The sequence below is a fragment of the Clinocottus analis genome, unplaced genomic scaffold (genome assembly GCF_023055335.1).
Source record: "Clinocottus analis isolate CAN_PGR_092001 unplaced genomic scaffold, fCliAna1.0.p SCAF_2, whole genome shotgun sequence".
Taxonomy (NCBI): Eukaryota; Metazoa; Chordata; class Actinopteri; order Perciformes; family Cottidae; genus Clinocottus; species Clinocottus analis.
The window spans coordinates 15,746,868-15,762,997 of record NW_027175931.1 but is presented as its reverse complement, the minus strand read 5'-3'; positions in this window follow the sequence as shown (position 1 = coordinate 15,762,997).

The window sequence follows — 16,130 nt, the reverse complement described above, 5'->3', positions numbered from 1 at the left end:
TCATTAATACATGAATATCTCCCCCAAAACACACTTGAAAAGAAATATAAATGTGGCGCAGTGTGGCCATATCATAGCGATCACGATCATCAACATTTCTCTGCTATAACAAACCTCTCCCAATATTTAAAGACATGGTTGTGAGCTGACACAGTGTACCTTTATGCTTTTCTACTTTTGGTATTGATGCAAATTACAGGTTACTTTCAATTTAGTTTTTTGATGAAGTTGCAAATATAGTTTTAGAACAAGATCAAGATTAATAAGAGTTTGATTTACACAATGTAGAATGTGAAATGATCCACACTCTGTACCACCTGGCTGCTCATTACCAGCGGAAGCTCTTCCTGTCCACCACAGTGCTTTAGTTTGATTAATGTTCAGTTCCATAGTTCATAGTCCTCAGGCATCACACAGTGGGATAGTGGAGAAAAGGAGGTTTCATACCTTTTTGTCAGGTTTTGTTTGATGCAAACAAAAAAATGCATTAATTGTGCATTGTCCCAATCAAAAACACCCACAGAGTGCAAAGTATATCAGATGAAAGGTTTTGAGAAGTGCAAAAGACACAGACAGAGATTCTTTGCTTCATAGTCACATACTTGATGTGTATGAAACATATGACCGGGAAGAATCTTCTCAGAGCTGGACATACTGGACAGCTAATGTCTGATGTTTTTACACTTGCATGCACATGTTGGCTACATGTATGTGTGTATGATTTAGCATATGTCTGCACTCCTCTACTGTGTTCACACATGTAAATTAACAGATTGAACAGAAACATTCACATCCTTCCATATACCCCACATGCGCTCCCATTGAAGGGTGCCAAATGTGATCCTGTACATTAGTAGCGCACACACAAACACACACACATACACACACACACACACACACACACACACACACACACACACACACACACACACACACACACACACACACAGTGTATGGATATCAAGCTGAGCCCCTGATTTCCTTCCACTCTGACACATGATTTCCCTGGGAAGCCTGCGATACCACCCGAGAACAAAAGGGGACCTGAATGCAGCCGAGCGCCTATCTCCTGCAAACGCCACTGTTAATCAAAGACAATTAAAAAGGTCCCTGCCAGCAAAGGCAGCCATGATGATTCATGAATAAATTACTGGGCTCATTTGTATGCCATGGATCATATTTGTTGGGCATGCTCGCCCCGTGGAGTGGGATCGGGGTTTCTCCGAATTACTCCGTGGAGATAACAGACATAGTATCTCTATCAGGGGGTGTCTGTGGAGGAGGGATTCAAGGGTTCAACCTGTCCATGTTATCAAGGAGAAATAGTAATCTGTGGTCCAAACTTCTAATGTGTTCTCTACTGTGAAGCTCAATTGCATTCAAACACGATGAGAAGGTTACAGTTCTTATTCTGAAAGGCTTTGTTAAAGAAAAAGTGACCAGGAGCTGTCAGTGACACTCCAGTCTGATCAGTGAGCCACTGCTCAATGATCGATTCTCTTTCACATGAGCAAATGGATAACTATTAAGGTTTCAACATTTTAGGATCACACTGGATATGTTAATAGTGATGGAAACAAATTGGCATGTACAGTATTTCCAGCCACCAAAAATAAATGACAGCATGATATGAAATGACATCATTTTGCTGAAAGCAATTAAAAGGCCTCAAACCCCTAAAATCTCCCTTTACTCCTCCTGTCCCAAATATTGTAAAGTCTGTGGGTTAGTGACATGACCAACTTCTTATGTCACAATGACTCTATATTTAAATAATGACACAGCAGGAGGGGAACTGCAACAATGAACTGTGTGGTATAGTCTGAACAATGACAGAATTGGAAAAGGCAATTCTTCCTACGGTCATGATGTCACAAAATAAATTGTGTTGGGAATGCTTCAAAGCCAACTCAGTCATTAAAACCTCTCGACAGTAAATGTTTATTTGGAGTGGATATGTGGAAGGAAATCAGCTCAGCAATGAATACAAATATTTTTCTCAACTCTAATGCTCTGTGAGAATTTGCATTGTATTGGATTAGCAGCGTACTTTTGTTAATGATGATTCTGGTGGAACGATAGGTGCCCACGCCCCATATGCTTGTCAGGTGTGTAGTAGAAAAGAGGAAATGTGTCTGTTGCTTTGATGAATTACTCAAACAAAAACAAAACCCATGGGACATTTTCTGTACTACTGGGGTTTCAGAATGAAGGGCGGTCAGGAATAACGGGCAGTCCCCAAATGTACGGCCCAATTCTTCCCAGAATGACACGTCAGAGTCTAAATAAACACACAAAAGTCAAACATCACTAAAGTAATGCCTCTTGTGTTGGAGCGGCATTACAGGATCAGTTTGGTTTTAGTCGTTAGAGTGGTCAAACATCGCTCTGTGCAGCCTCTAGAAAGCCCTGATGCATTACTTTATTTCACTGAAAAGCCTTTTTAAACTCCTATATCCTAAAAGAAATGTATGGTGTATGGACCTTCCAAAACTTAAATGTGACCATAATAAAAATAATTAAAGAAATTAAATAATGACCAGATTTGATTTGGTAACAATTTGAATATATATATATATATATATATATATATATATATATATATATATATATATATATATATATATATATATATATACTGTAGGAAAAGCAAAAAGCCTAAAACATTCTTCAGGGCTAGTGCACTTTCTTATAGTATTAGAAAAGCAGTGATTGTGTGTGTGTGAGTGTGTGTAAGTGTGAGTGTGCACATGGGATGGAACTTGGCCCAGCTCTGATGCTGCAAAAGGACTGCAGCAGTTGGAGCTACACTATTACAAACGGTGATCTGATAAGCAGAGATGGAGGACATGGCAGCAGGAAGGTTTGCAGTACTTGTGTGTGGAGAGGAGCTGATGAACATCATTAATCTGTTGGCTGGCATGAATCATCACTCATGGATTGGTCAATATGTGCCTCACTCACCAGCAAGCCACTGGAATCTAAAGTCATGGAGGGAAAGAATGAGGAAAGCCAACATCTACCACAGTGGTAAAAGTGGGGATTCTTACTGTTAACATCAAGCCGACTAAGGGACTCACGTGACTGGTGACCATGTATGTTTGAATCAGACGGCTTTCTCTGTGTTCCCTGTGACCGAATGGACCCATTTCTATTTTATTTATGGATCATGTTCATCACAGCAAACATAACAAATAACTCTGGTCAAACATTATTGTACTCTGCTCCTGGTATTGCTGGTATAATTACTGGTTTCACTTCTGAGCAAAAACAGTTGGAGCATTGTAGGCTTCAGCAGCTGTGGAAAAAACATTAATCAGTACTTAAAATGCTTGAGTTAGAACAGTAAAAACTGTTGCATTTTGTTTAGCAATGGTAAGGTTGCAGCGGACTTCAAAGGTTGTGTCTTTAGAATGGTCATCGCAGTTTCCCTTGCAATTACTGCCACAAGCTGTGCCTGCAGTATATGAATTATCAGTGTATGAATGGGTTGATATTGAGTCCAAAATCTCGTAAGTGACTTTGGACATGTGATCAGTGGGCCTTTAGTCTGGATGACCAGACGTCCTCTTTTTCCCGGACTTGTCCTCTTTTTCCCGGACTTGTCCTCTTTTCGAGACCTAAAAAATGCGTCCAGCAGGGATTACAAAAACGTCCGTGATTTTGCCTCGTTGGATATTTGTGTTTCTCTAGGTCTTTCACAAACTAGTTATTACGCACTTACAAGTTTTGGAAACGGTATCTTACGTTCGACCTTCTTGCGCGAGCTCTAACTGTAGAGAGAACTGTCATTGATCGACCGATCTCAGTGTTGCCATATGCACAATAATTATCCTCCAAATACGACCATTTACCATTATGAACCTTTGGTACGATACTTCTCCTTTTTCAATCCGGCAACACTGAGCACCTTGTCACCGCCACTCCCGACGAATATCCTGTTACGCTTTGAAGAAACTAGTCACATCACCGCATCAATAATCAACATACTTTTTTTGGTAGATTAGCACGACTCGTTCTTTTTTATGAGCTAAAGATTGCGTAGATGCACGACTGTGGAGCGGGATGAAACGATAACAGGGTTCACCTTACGTTCTATAGTTGCATTGTTTACAACAGCAACCCCACGCGACGAAGCATCCTTTTTTTCACAATCACAAATCTGGTCAGCCTACTTTAGTTTTGGGCTCAGTTGAGCTGTTCTCTCAGAAGAGTAATACTGGTGATTTTATCTGACGCTGGTCTGCCAATTGAGGGTATAACTATCATTCTAGGAAACCATCTGGGTGGTAGAACCTCGGTGTGACAATCGACAGTCAACTTTCCCTGACTGCAAACAATACTGCAACAACACAGTCCTGTAGGTACATGCTGTACAAGATCAGGAGAATACGCCCCCTTCTCTCTCAGAAGGCGGCTCAGGTTCTGGTCCAGATTTTGATCATCTCACGCCGAGACTACTGTAACTCCCTCCTGGCAGGTCTACCTGCTCGTGCCATCCGACCTCTGCAGCTCATCCAGAATGCAATAGTGTGAGTGGTCTTTAACCTAAATCAACCCACACTACTCCGCTCCCTTCACTGGTTACCAGCCCGTTCACTCCACTCGACTTCTGCCAATTGACTTGTAGCTCCGTCAATCAGCTTGTAGCTCCGTCACTAACTAGCTCACACGCTAAACACTAAACAAAGTCACAACTGTTTGCTCGTCTAGATCCTCAATGAGCTCCCTATTGACATCAGGAAGTCTCTACACCTTCCACCTCAAACTAAAAACATATCTTTTCCGACTATACCTTGAATAAATAAAATAAAATATTTTGCTATTCAGTAGCACTTAAAAGGCACTTACTTATAACACTTTGTCTTTTTTCTTTCTTGAAGAAATCTTTTTTTCTTGATTCTTGTTGTTCCGAGTTTGTACTCATGGTTGAACAGAGTTATTGTAAGTGGCTTTGGATAAAAGCAAGAATGAGAGAGTAGAGAGAGCAGCAGTTTATGTCGAAACAGAAGGCAGGCGCCAGTTGTTTCATGACTAACTTGTCTGTGCAGCTGCACTGGATGGCCGGGCAAGCTCAAGAAGATGAAGCTTTATGGTCAAATTTGAGTGCCTCATTGTCTTTACTGCATTTTATTGGTGTGACTAAATGCTCCAGATGCTCCTCTCACAAAAGAAGTGAGGCAGTAAAAGCCAAATTAATAGGCTTTATCATTCACAAACATTTGAGAGTCCACAAACAAGTAAAGGGGGCTACTGCTAAACATTTTGAAGAAAACCTCACTGTGCAACATCATCAATAAATAGGTGACGTCAATTAATATGATTAAGATTGAAAAACAATAGCTATCATTCATAATCTGAACTGCTTATTCTGTTTAGGGTCGCTGGGCGTTGGAGCCGATTCCAGCTGTCAATGGGCAAAGGCAGGGTACACCCTGGACAAGTCGCCAGTTATAGAGACAGACAACCATTCACGCTCACATTCACACCCACAGGCAATTCAGAGTCCAATTAACGTAAGCTGTATGTCTTTGGACTGTGGGAGGAAGCCGGAGAACCTGGAGAGAACCCACACTGAGAGGGGGAGAACATGCAAACTCCACACAGTAGGACCTGCCAGACCAGGTTCCGAATCCCGGCCCCCCTTACTGTGAGGCGACAGTGCTAGCCACTACATCACCGTGCAGCCCAATCCCTAACAATGTACACATATCATACTGACCATCTGAATCAGAATAAGAACCATTTATTCACTAGGTATGTTTACACAGACACAGATTTTTTCTTTGCGGAAGGTGCAAAACAATTGACTGACGAGACAATCAACAACAACAACAGTGCAATAGATATTACATTAAGTAAAAAATAAAGTGCTAAGACAAACAGATAACATACGTATTCTCGAAGACTCGTGAAACGTCATCAGTCGCTGCCCAAGTACTGTTCCACTTCAAAAGTCTGCTTTTCGCCAAGCACGGTGAAAATGTGATTTGATCCGCTCATTTTATCATCACAGGAGACATCTCCACGTACTTGAGACAGCCAATATCCCAGAATGCATTTTTACCAGCAAGCGGGAACAATGGCGGAGGAGAAAACGTACAACTGCAAGTTGACATTCTCTGAATACTACTATTGTTGAGACAAAACATTTTCAGGCCAGAAGTTGTTTAAGCATCAAATCTGTGATCGGTTCGTCAAGAGTCAGCCAAATTAAAAAGATATGCGACAAGTTGAGATCCTGGTTGCGGGACCGGTGTGTCCTGTAAACACCGGGCCGTCAGCGCTCTGATGCCTGCAGAGAGCACAGTGGTTAAACATGAGATAGTTGGTTTTTAGGATGTAACGAGCAATCTTTATTAGTTTACTATTAATTCACTGTGACGTTACATCAGTATGACTGAAAAGTTTGATTTATAACTTAGATTTTAATTAAACTTTTACTTTAAACTACAGAGGGGTCTTTATATATATATATATATATATATATATATATATATATATATATATATATATATATATATATATATGTATACACACACACACAATGATATGTGTGTATCTGTGAAACAAGTGCAAAAGTTTTGTTTGACTGTAAAAATACTTTGCAATGACGAATCAGAGTAAACTCATGACAACAACAGCTGAGGTGGTGAAGTCATTAAGTGAGCTGCTGTTCTCTCAGCAACAGTTTGATGACCCTCTGGCTTTTGGCAGGGCCTGCTGGAGCATTACAGACCTGTCTGCCCCAGTGCTTGGGGCTCGATCTCTCCTCCTCCCGCAACATGTCTTGTTTATACTTTTAAGTTGTTGTGTGTTACAAATAATTGTACTTTTTTCCATTTAAAACCTTGTGTGTTCTTTGTCATGGCTTAAGAGCTGGGTCGTGACAACAGCAATAGCTGTGTAAGAACGTGGTTCCAATTCCATTCAGCGTTTAACAGCATTATTCTTAGCGATCTTGGCGTCCCTTGGCACCTGGATACTGGACTTATTAACCAACAAACCCAAGTGTGTTAGGTTAGACATCCACTCCTCAACCAAAGTGCTCTCACCTACTCCCTCTCAACCTCATCAAGTTTGACCACACACACACACACACACACACACACACACACACACACACACACACACACACACACACACACATATTGACATGATGGAGATTAAGTGTGTCGCCACCTTTGAGTTTCCGGGTGTACATATCTTCAAGGACCTCTTTTGGCCGTCAACAAGTCCACGTTCTTTCTGAGGAGACTGTTGAGCCTTAGACTCTGGCGAAAGCACAATTGACAGCATATCTTTATCAACTACATCACTATTTGTTAAGACAACTACTCTCTGACCAAAAAGCACTGTAGAGTATGGTGGAAACTACTCAATACATTTCCAGTATTCCACCATCCATCATGAAGGCTGTCCAGGAGGTTGCAATACAACATCAGAAACACCTGTCACCACGGCCATAGACTGTTTTCCCTTCTACTCTCTGATAGGCGTTATGGGATGCTCCTTTTCAGGACCAGTAGACTCAGACTATGTCACCTTACTAAATTCTGCACCATGCCCAAAACAAGAAGAAAAAAAGGTTGTATTGTACCCTTCAGGAACTTTTCTCTGTATTGTCTAAACTGTTTTTTGTTATGTTCATTGCATGGATCCCCCCTCAGTTACTCTTTCTGAGGTTGAGAACTTTTTCATTAAAGTCTTTTTACAAACTGTAATGTTTAGATTTGTAATATTGACATAGTGACATTTTTTTAAACTTGTCTGAGCAAATGAATAACTGGGTTACACAGTAAGTGGCAACCAGGACGCATTGTATCACATTGATCGATGCTGTTCTCCAAGAACACTAGTATTTCAGTCTGCAGTACAAAAAAGAACTTCTTGCAGCTCATCCATCTGATCCCATTGTGCATCTGGGAATGCCCGTAAACGTCGCTCACTTCATACAAAAAAGGCACCAAACTTCCTTTGACTGAAAGACAGGTTTCCTCTTTGAATGGGATCGGTAACCTTGGCTGATGATATGACTAAAGTTCATTTTCTTGGCACAGTGCCTTCTGTAAGATCAAAGTGAAATGGGATTTAGCCACCTGGCTCCTGGAAGCTGCTAATTTTGCTAGGTACTATTCTCACTAAGAATGCACATTCATAGCTATATTAATAGGTACTTTATGATAACTTTATGATAGCGATGATAACGGCTTTGGCAGCTCTGTTGTACATGTCATGTTTACTTTGTGATGTTGTTGTGGCAACTCAAGTTGAAATCCCTCATGACTGATTTGGTTTGCAGGCTCATGAAACACAGGTTTGCCTTTAAATTCCCCAAAGAGATTACCAGTGGGCTGCCCAGGTAGATCACCTGGTAGAGCAGGTGCCCCATGTTTAAAATTTGATTCCTTACTGCAGCAGCACCAGTTTTGATCCAACCTGAAGCCCTTTGCTGCATATTGTCCCCTCTCTCCAATATGTTCTGTCAATCAAAGCAGTTGGTCTTGATGGGCTTGTGATTTAAGGGAGAGCCCGCTATCGGTGAACAGCAGAAACACAATTGGAATACGTTCAAATGCCAGTGGGGCACCCTGACATGCACTAAAAGGCACTAAGATTAAGTTCATGTTCTGTTAAGCTAGACATTTCTACTCTATATCTTTATGTAACAAATAATTGTTTGCTGATGTATTTATTAATTTGAAGTAGAAAAAAAAGTCGGAAAATGTTTTATTTTGAAAAAGGACCGGATACATCCATCTGTGCATCTGAGCCTTTTGACACACATTCCCCCATAAACGAAACTAAAAAGTCTGCTTTAACTGTGCCGGTATTCTAAAATCATGGCAGAATATCCTGAGATCATCAAAAAAGCTGTGAAACCTCTGCTTCTATTTCAAACATCCTGTCTTTGTGAAGCGGGATTTAAGATAAGCAGTTGACTGGACATAAAGGTTTAAATTAAGCAGTAGACTAGACATAAAGGTCTAAGTTACGGAGTAGACCGGATATAAAATACACACGTCGAGTGTCTCCCATCACCCTGACCTGGCTCCTTGCAGAGAAACCACCTCAGGGTTCCCACTATTTCGGCGTAATGGTGAGTTGCATATTTATGCACTTTAGAATTGCAGCTGGCTTAGAGTATGTTTTAGTGCAATGTCAGCATTGAGTTCAATGAAAGTGATACATTAGGAGTCTGAAGTTAATCTTAAAAAATGTCTTCTTCCTATCGGGTGTCCCTCGAGCTGGTGATGCCTTTGCCTATCATCCATGCCTGCCCAAATCAACCGATACATTTGAATACATATTCAGCAGAAGCAGGTAATAGGGACAACTGTGGCTCAGTGGAAGAGCAGGGTCGTCCTTCAATCAGAGGATCTGCTAGTCCATGTCGATGTGTCCTAAATTTGTTCCTACAGTTGTGCCTACAGTGTGAGAATGTTAGTGAGAGTCCTGATGGGTGGGTGACACCTTAATAAATAATAAATAATTTATTAATTAATAAAACTCATAGCTTCCCTTCTCCATGTCCTCGCACGCCAACCTACCAAGACCTTGAGGTGCAGCTGCTGTATTTGCCTGCAGTAACCACAGGGAAATATCAGGGAGTTATTCTAATAAATGTTGACATTTAGTACAACCAAGGCTCAGCCCACTTCTTGTGTATTTATCAGAAAACAAGCTCACTTGGCCCATTTGAGCAAAAAGGCAATTTTCTTTCCATTTGCAAATTGTTATGTTGAGGTTTTATATGCCAGAGGAGTACACATCCAGGCTTCAAGCTCCAGGAACATACATTCACACACCGCCAACATAATTAGGAAGAGATGGGTAACCATTTTGGGGCCGTTAACCGTAACTAAAGGCAGGCAAACACTGCTCTAGTTTTCTTCCCCGACTCCCCCTGCACAAAACGAGTTGCATTTAAAGAATCAATTAAGGTGGAGATGGAGAACATTGTGACTGACCTTTCAGAGAGGGAAATTAAAAGAGCACCTCTCGTTCGTGGGAAAAATAAGCGGTGGATAAGAGGGTTCTTTCTGACTGCTTTTGCCTTTTAAATACACTTACAGTCAGTCTTTTGTGGGAATTTGTTTTGTGGATAATGAATGTGCGGGCCGTATGGGTGACATTTACAGAGCTGGTCGCGCGAAGGCGGGTCATGGTTCAGTCACTCTACTGTACTGGATGGTAAATGAAGTGAAGCCCAAAGTATTAATATGGGTCACTCCTGAAGTGTGCGTCACTCGGCATGGCAACACTAATGTATTTTAGGCCAGCAATCAATATTAGGCACAGTTTGGTTGACAGTTATCTTAGAGGGGTAAACAAAGGTTCTCAGCATAACATCATCTGGATTAATGTATATCTATCAATGTATAACTTTCTTTCAAAATTTAAGTGCAAATCTTTCGACCATCGTGATTGATATATGGTATTTATCTTTTGTTATTTTTCCAGAACAAGACGCCTTCAAAAAGAGGATACGCAAACACTTTCTTCAGGGTAAAATTGTATCCCCTTTACACCCTCACACCCATTCATCATGTATAGGCTATATATAAACCATTAAACAACCTTTTGGAACACAAGGAGTGAAAAGCAAAACTACCTCCAGCTACTTCAATTCATAAAATATCTGTACTAATGAAAATGTTCTCAAATACTTAATTTTTGCCATCAACACATACATTTAATTGCTCACATATATACAAAATAAACAGTATTTTATTCCCACCTTTAAAAATAAATGCACCTTTGGGTGTAATGGGAGGAGGGAAGATGAGATAAATGGTCTTGCATAAAAAATGGATGGTAGAATGAAAAAAAATACATTTACATATTTATTTAAATATGTATATAGGTACAGTAGCTTGTGCCTAAAACAGTTAAAGAGACAACAGTTAGACTAATGACAAAATTGCAAAAACATTTGACAAACAAAATGCCCTTTTGCTACTTTTAAGACAATTTCCAACATGCCAGTACGGCAAATTTGATCATGGGGTTCAAAACAAAACAAAAAACGTGTAAATAGCTTTATTGTGCCTTGAGCAACAAATCAGAGATAATGTATTTGTTTCATGTGTGTTTGCACATTGGAAAATTAGGTTGAATTAGCTATCACATATTCACCTGTGAAGCAAGTGTAAGTGGTGAATGATAACTTAGAAGAATTATAATGTCTTTATAAATTTCCATTTATTAAATATTTAATAACAAGTAGTTGATGAATGTTTTATGACTGTCCCGTCCACACTTCCGAATTGTGAAATGCGGCTGCTTGGTAAGCTTTATGTTCCCCTTTAGGATCAGTTTTATGTGTTTTACATGCATACACTGTTTTTCTCAATAAACTTCTGTGTTGTCACCATCCATCCGACCCAAACTTCTCCCTTTGTTGACTCTTCATACTGTGTCAGAGCTTCGTAGAAGGGCAAGGCCACTTGCCACAGTGACATTATTGTCAACTTGGAATGAAACGGGCTGTTTGTAACATATTGAAGGGATTTTGCTCTGTTTGCAATCCTTTATCCTTAAATATGATTACAGCTATATTAGTTCATGCTGTTAATTACTGATTTACTGTTCGACCAGTTGAATCATAGGAGAAGTGTTTATAATTATAAAATATTAAGAGGGTTATATTAAAGCCTTACTGTATTATGATCAAATCTACAACATGCAGCACAATAAGCTTCTAATTGCTTATTGATTAATAGCTGCCAAGTAGTGTCAAAATGATTGTAAATGAAATACATAATGATAAGTTCCTTTCAAAATTGCTCTTCAGTCTAGTCTCATTCAGCACAGCGAGGCTCCCGGTCCTACGGTTTCCTGTGTACCAGTGGTCTGCAGGGGCCCCGCCACCCAGCCAGCAGTCCTCCTGCCTGGGGCCCGTAGTGGCAGATGGCCAGGACAAGCTGAGCTGAGCAAGGCACTGTGGGTATGGAGAGAAGCCACAGGATGCTAAGCTACACACACACACACACACACACACACACACACACGCACACACACACATCCATGTGAGGGCTCAGCTGGTGACCCTGATACAGTTGGATACAATTTGAAAAACAGCCAACACTTACTTATTTCAAGTTGACTTGTACTCAGAGTGTTTCAGAAAAGGCCATAAACCCTTCTGACCTTTTCATAGCAGATTCATATAATGAAGTTTTGAAAGTCAATACTTGTGCCTTTAATCCGAGAAGTTAACTCATATCCATATATGATAAGTAGTTATTTTTCTAAGCATCCCTGAACAATTTAAAATGAAATCATTAACCATTTCCAAATCAATCAGCTTTTTATTAGCATTATTTGCTGTTTACAGATTTATTTTTTAAGAAAGAAATGTGCAAACTGAATACTGTGTATTTTGTTCAATGATACATGGGTAGACAAACTAAATTACATTTATGATTAAACAATTAGAATTGTATGAGCATGTTTATTGATTTTGTTTTCAATAAAGAAACTGCTGTTCCAGAGACCGAGTAGACTTATTCCCCTTTTTTCCACTAACATTAGCACGTATGTGAAGGTTTTTTAGAAACCTTAAAACCTTAACGTATGTTCAACTTCACGGATGCATTGACTGCCAGCGGAAGCAGCGGAGTCAGTGAGTGAAAACGTTACAGTCCATTTTGTATATCTGTTACTTATTCAGTCTCTCTTTCAAATTCTCAAACCCTGGTTATTGTCAGATTAGTGGAAACAGTTTGAAAAGTTTTAGTTTGTTTCTGTCAAGTTAGATTAAAGTGTTTTTTAAACAATTTTAGAGGTCATATTACGGGTTTCTGATTGCAAGATGTAGTTTTGAGGAGACCATATTTATTCAATGTTTTATACGGTAACACTATAATATTTATTGAACACATTGATTTAATGTATTATATATTCACTTAAACGTTGGTCACATAGCTAAAATGAGCATGCCCACATGGGTGTCCTATTTCCATCACAGCCAATTGGAGCTGGAGCCAATAAATACCTGACTACTGCATAGTCATTTACGTTGGAATAAATCTGTTGGAATATATGCCAATTGTAACCTTTTCCACTGAAGACAAAAGCCAGATGTTGGTGGGTTTTATGTCCAGTGGGGAAGAAGCTTAACTAGCAGCAGATGGTACAACATTATACTGAGTGCTTGTATTACTTGGTGAATGCTAGCATTGAACCTCATGTGAGAATGCACTCCTGTACAGCCATAGCTATCTCAAGTCTGCATATGATTGGACCTGATCTGAATGGAGAGATACTTGAATAGATGGATTTGGCCCCTAAGGGACTCCAGCAGCTACACAACATACACCTCTGACATAGAATTCATCAAACAATTTACCTACCATACACTGAAACCAGTGTTATGCATCAGTCAAACTTAACAAAACCAGCACAGATGTTTCATATCAGTTCAAAAGGAAAGATCAGTATTAAAGACGTTTTGCCATTGCAAAGTTTGGCAGATCTTACGGCAGCGGATCTTTTTTATTTCTGCGCCCTTTTAGAATATTGAAAAAAAACAACTAAACACTATCAATCATGCTAGTGTGATCCAAGACCCCAGAGGCTAAAGCTAGGGTGTGTAATGTATTTTTAAAAACTTTTACTGTTTTGTAATTTTGGTTGAAATTCTTTGAAAACCAATCAGTAAATCAAATGCCCTGGGGAAAAAAAAATCCTATGACAGTCTCCCTACCTTACCTTCACCCACTCTGCCTGTGCACTCAGTTCTGTGTTGCCAACTTTCTCCCTGGATTTAGCAATGTTTGGCGCTAATGCTGCCAGATACGTTCATTGGAAAAGAGTTGGCCACGTTGGGTTTTTTGGTTATAATTGCGTCCCCACAGTTACCTAGGGTCAATCAGAAATTGTCAAAGTACATGCAACTGTGACTGAAGAAGAGGAGTACAGTCGTCCCTCGCTATATCGCGGTTCACCTTTTGCGGACTCGCTGTTTGGCGGATTATTTTTTTTTGTTGCTTTTTTTTTTTTTTGACAGCTACAGTATGAATGTGCATTGTGTTTTGCGCCCTTATTAAGGTAAGGGGCTGTACTGTACACCCTTGTCAATCAATCTCCTCCGTGCTGTCTCTCCTGTACAGGACAGAATACGTCCGGATAAAAAGTCAGCGGAGCGGCTCCCGGACAAAGAGGCACGGTCAGAGGACCTCGTAGATTGAGCATTAAAATGAAATTTGTTAAACATGTTCGGGCTTATTTTTTAAATCCGTGAAACTTTGAGAGTGTTTAAATTAGAGAGAAATGTGAGAAAATGTTAATGCCTGTCTGAGAAAAGTGTATACAAGTGTGTGGTTAGGGGTTTTACGGTCTTAAAACATGTATAATAATGGTAAAAAATAAAGCTCACTACTTCGTGGATTTCGTCTATCGCGGGTTATTTTTGGAAAGTATCCCCCGCGATAAACGAGGGACCACTGTAGTTATGTTAAAAGAAGAACCAGAGTTGATCATATTTCTTTCATCTCTTCAAGAACTCTTTACTGAATAAGATATGTGCAGTCATGAGGAGAGAAATGACACGGAGGACTTAATGGCCTAGTATGAATTAAAAAGACTGACTATCTTTCAAGCATACATCCAGCAAACACAGAGAAGAATTATGCCCCACAAAGCGGTTCTTAGAGGTAGGTCTACACACACAATCAAACACACAATTTACAAGTAACTTCAAGGGAAAATAAAAGATAGAACAGATAACATTAAATATTATACAAAATGTTTGAACTTATTTTGCGAGTGAAGAAGAAGGGGCAGATCTAACCAAATATGGTAAATGGAATGTACTTGTATACAGGCCCAGCTCCAGGCACTGATTTGCGGAGGGGGGCCTAATGTTGCTTTTGGGGGCAGGGCACTTTTTGTTCTTCTACAGTCTATGGTAGAATAGTAGGTCAACTTGTGCATCGAAAGATCAGCAGATAGCAGATTAAGCCACAACAAGACATTTTAAAATTAGACCTAAAAAGGGCTAAAATTATTAGGTTAATGCTGTGTTCTCACCGAACGCGACAAAATTTGGTCGCACAACCAGATTACATGCAAAGTCAATGCACAGCTGCGTAGGAGCTGCGTAGACACGACTTTTCTGGCGAGAGACGCGTTTGAGGTGTCACGAACAGCGAGTTTGCCGCGGGGCGAACAGAGCGTTGGACGCTACAGGTTGTCGCGCGAGTTGAAATTTCCTAACTCCGAACAAAAACGTGTGAGTCATAGTTGCGTCAGCCAATCAGCGTTGAGATGTTCCGCTCGTCACCGCCGTCCTGTCGTTGAATCAAACTTCTGCCGATGATACCGGCCGTCATTTAGACGCTGTTGTGGGGCTACGGATGATTTTCTGAACCCAGACAGGATGGAGGTTCTGGCTGATGTCACGGCAGGATTCGGAACAGATGACGCCGATGTTAAGAGCTTTGTAAAGCTAAGGATGCTAGTTATTGGTGGGTTCTTTAATGCTAGCAACACCCTTTACCCTTTACAATATTTACCCTTTACCCGTTATTTGAGCAACTATCACAGCGTTGATGTAGCTTTAATATTGGGCTACTATCAGCATGATTCATCATCAAACAAACATGGGAGATTATCCTGCACATAGTTTGAGGCTACACACAAACACACACACACACACACACAGCCACACAGAGTCTGAGCTGGGACAAACAAGGGAGGCTGGGTTGCGGACGCACACAGAGCGCCACCTGTGCCCGGGCATGGAGGGATCGGAGGGCAAAGTCCTGTGTCTCTACAGGGAGGACAGACTGGCACTGGTGAGCAGGTAGGCATGCAGGGAACCATGCCCACCCTGTCCTACTGTATCAGCTGGCATCTCACAGATTAACACTTGCATGGGCAGATAGGCTTGTTAACACATGGTTCCATCCACCCCCCGACACACACACACACACAAACTGCTAAATCCTCCACCACAGAAAGCAGATTTCAGGCTCATCGTCTCATCCTGTCAGGGTGGACACGTGAAGTGATGGCGGGTGTACCGGAGCGATCCCAGTCAGGATTAGCAACACCATCATGGGTGGAAATCGGTGGGGAATAGGAATCTGAGCAGCAGAGGTGGGCAGGGCAGGATGGGGGAG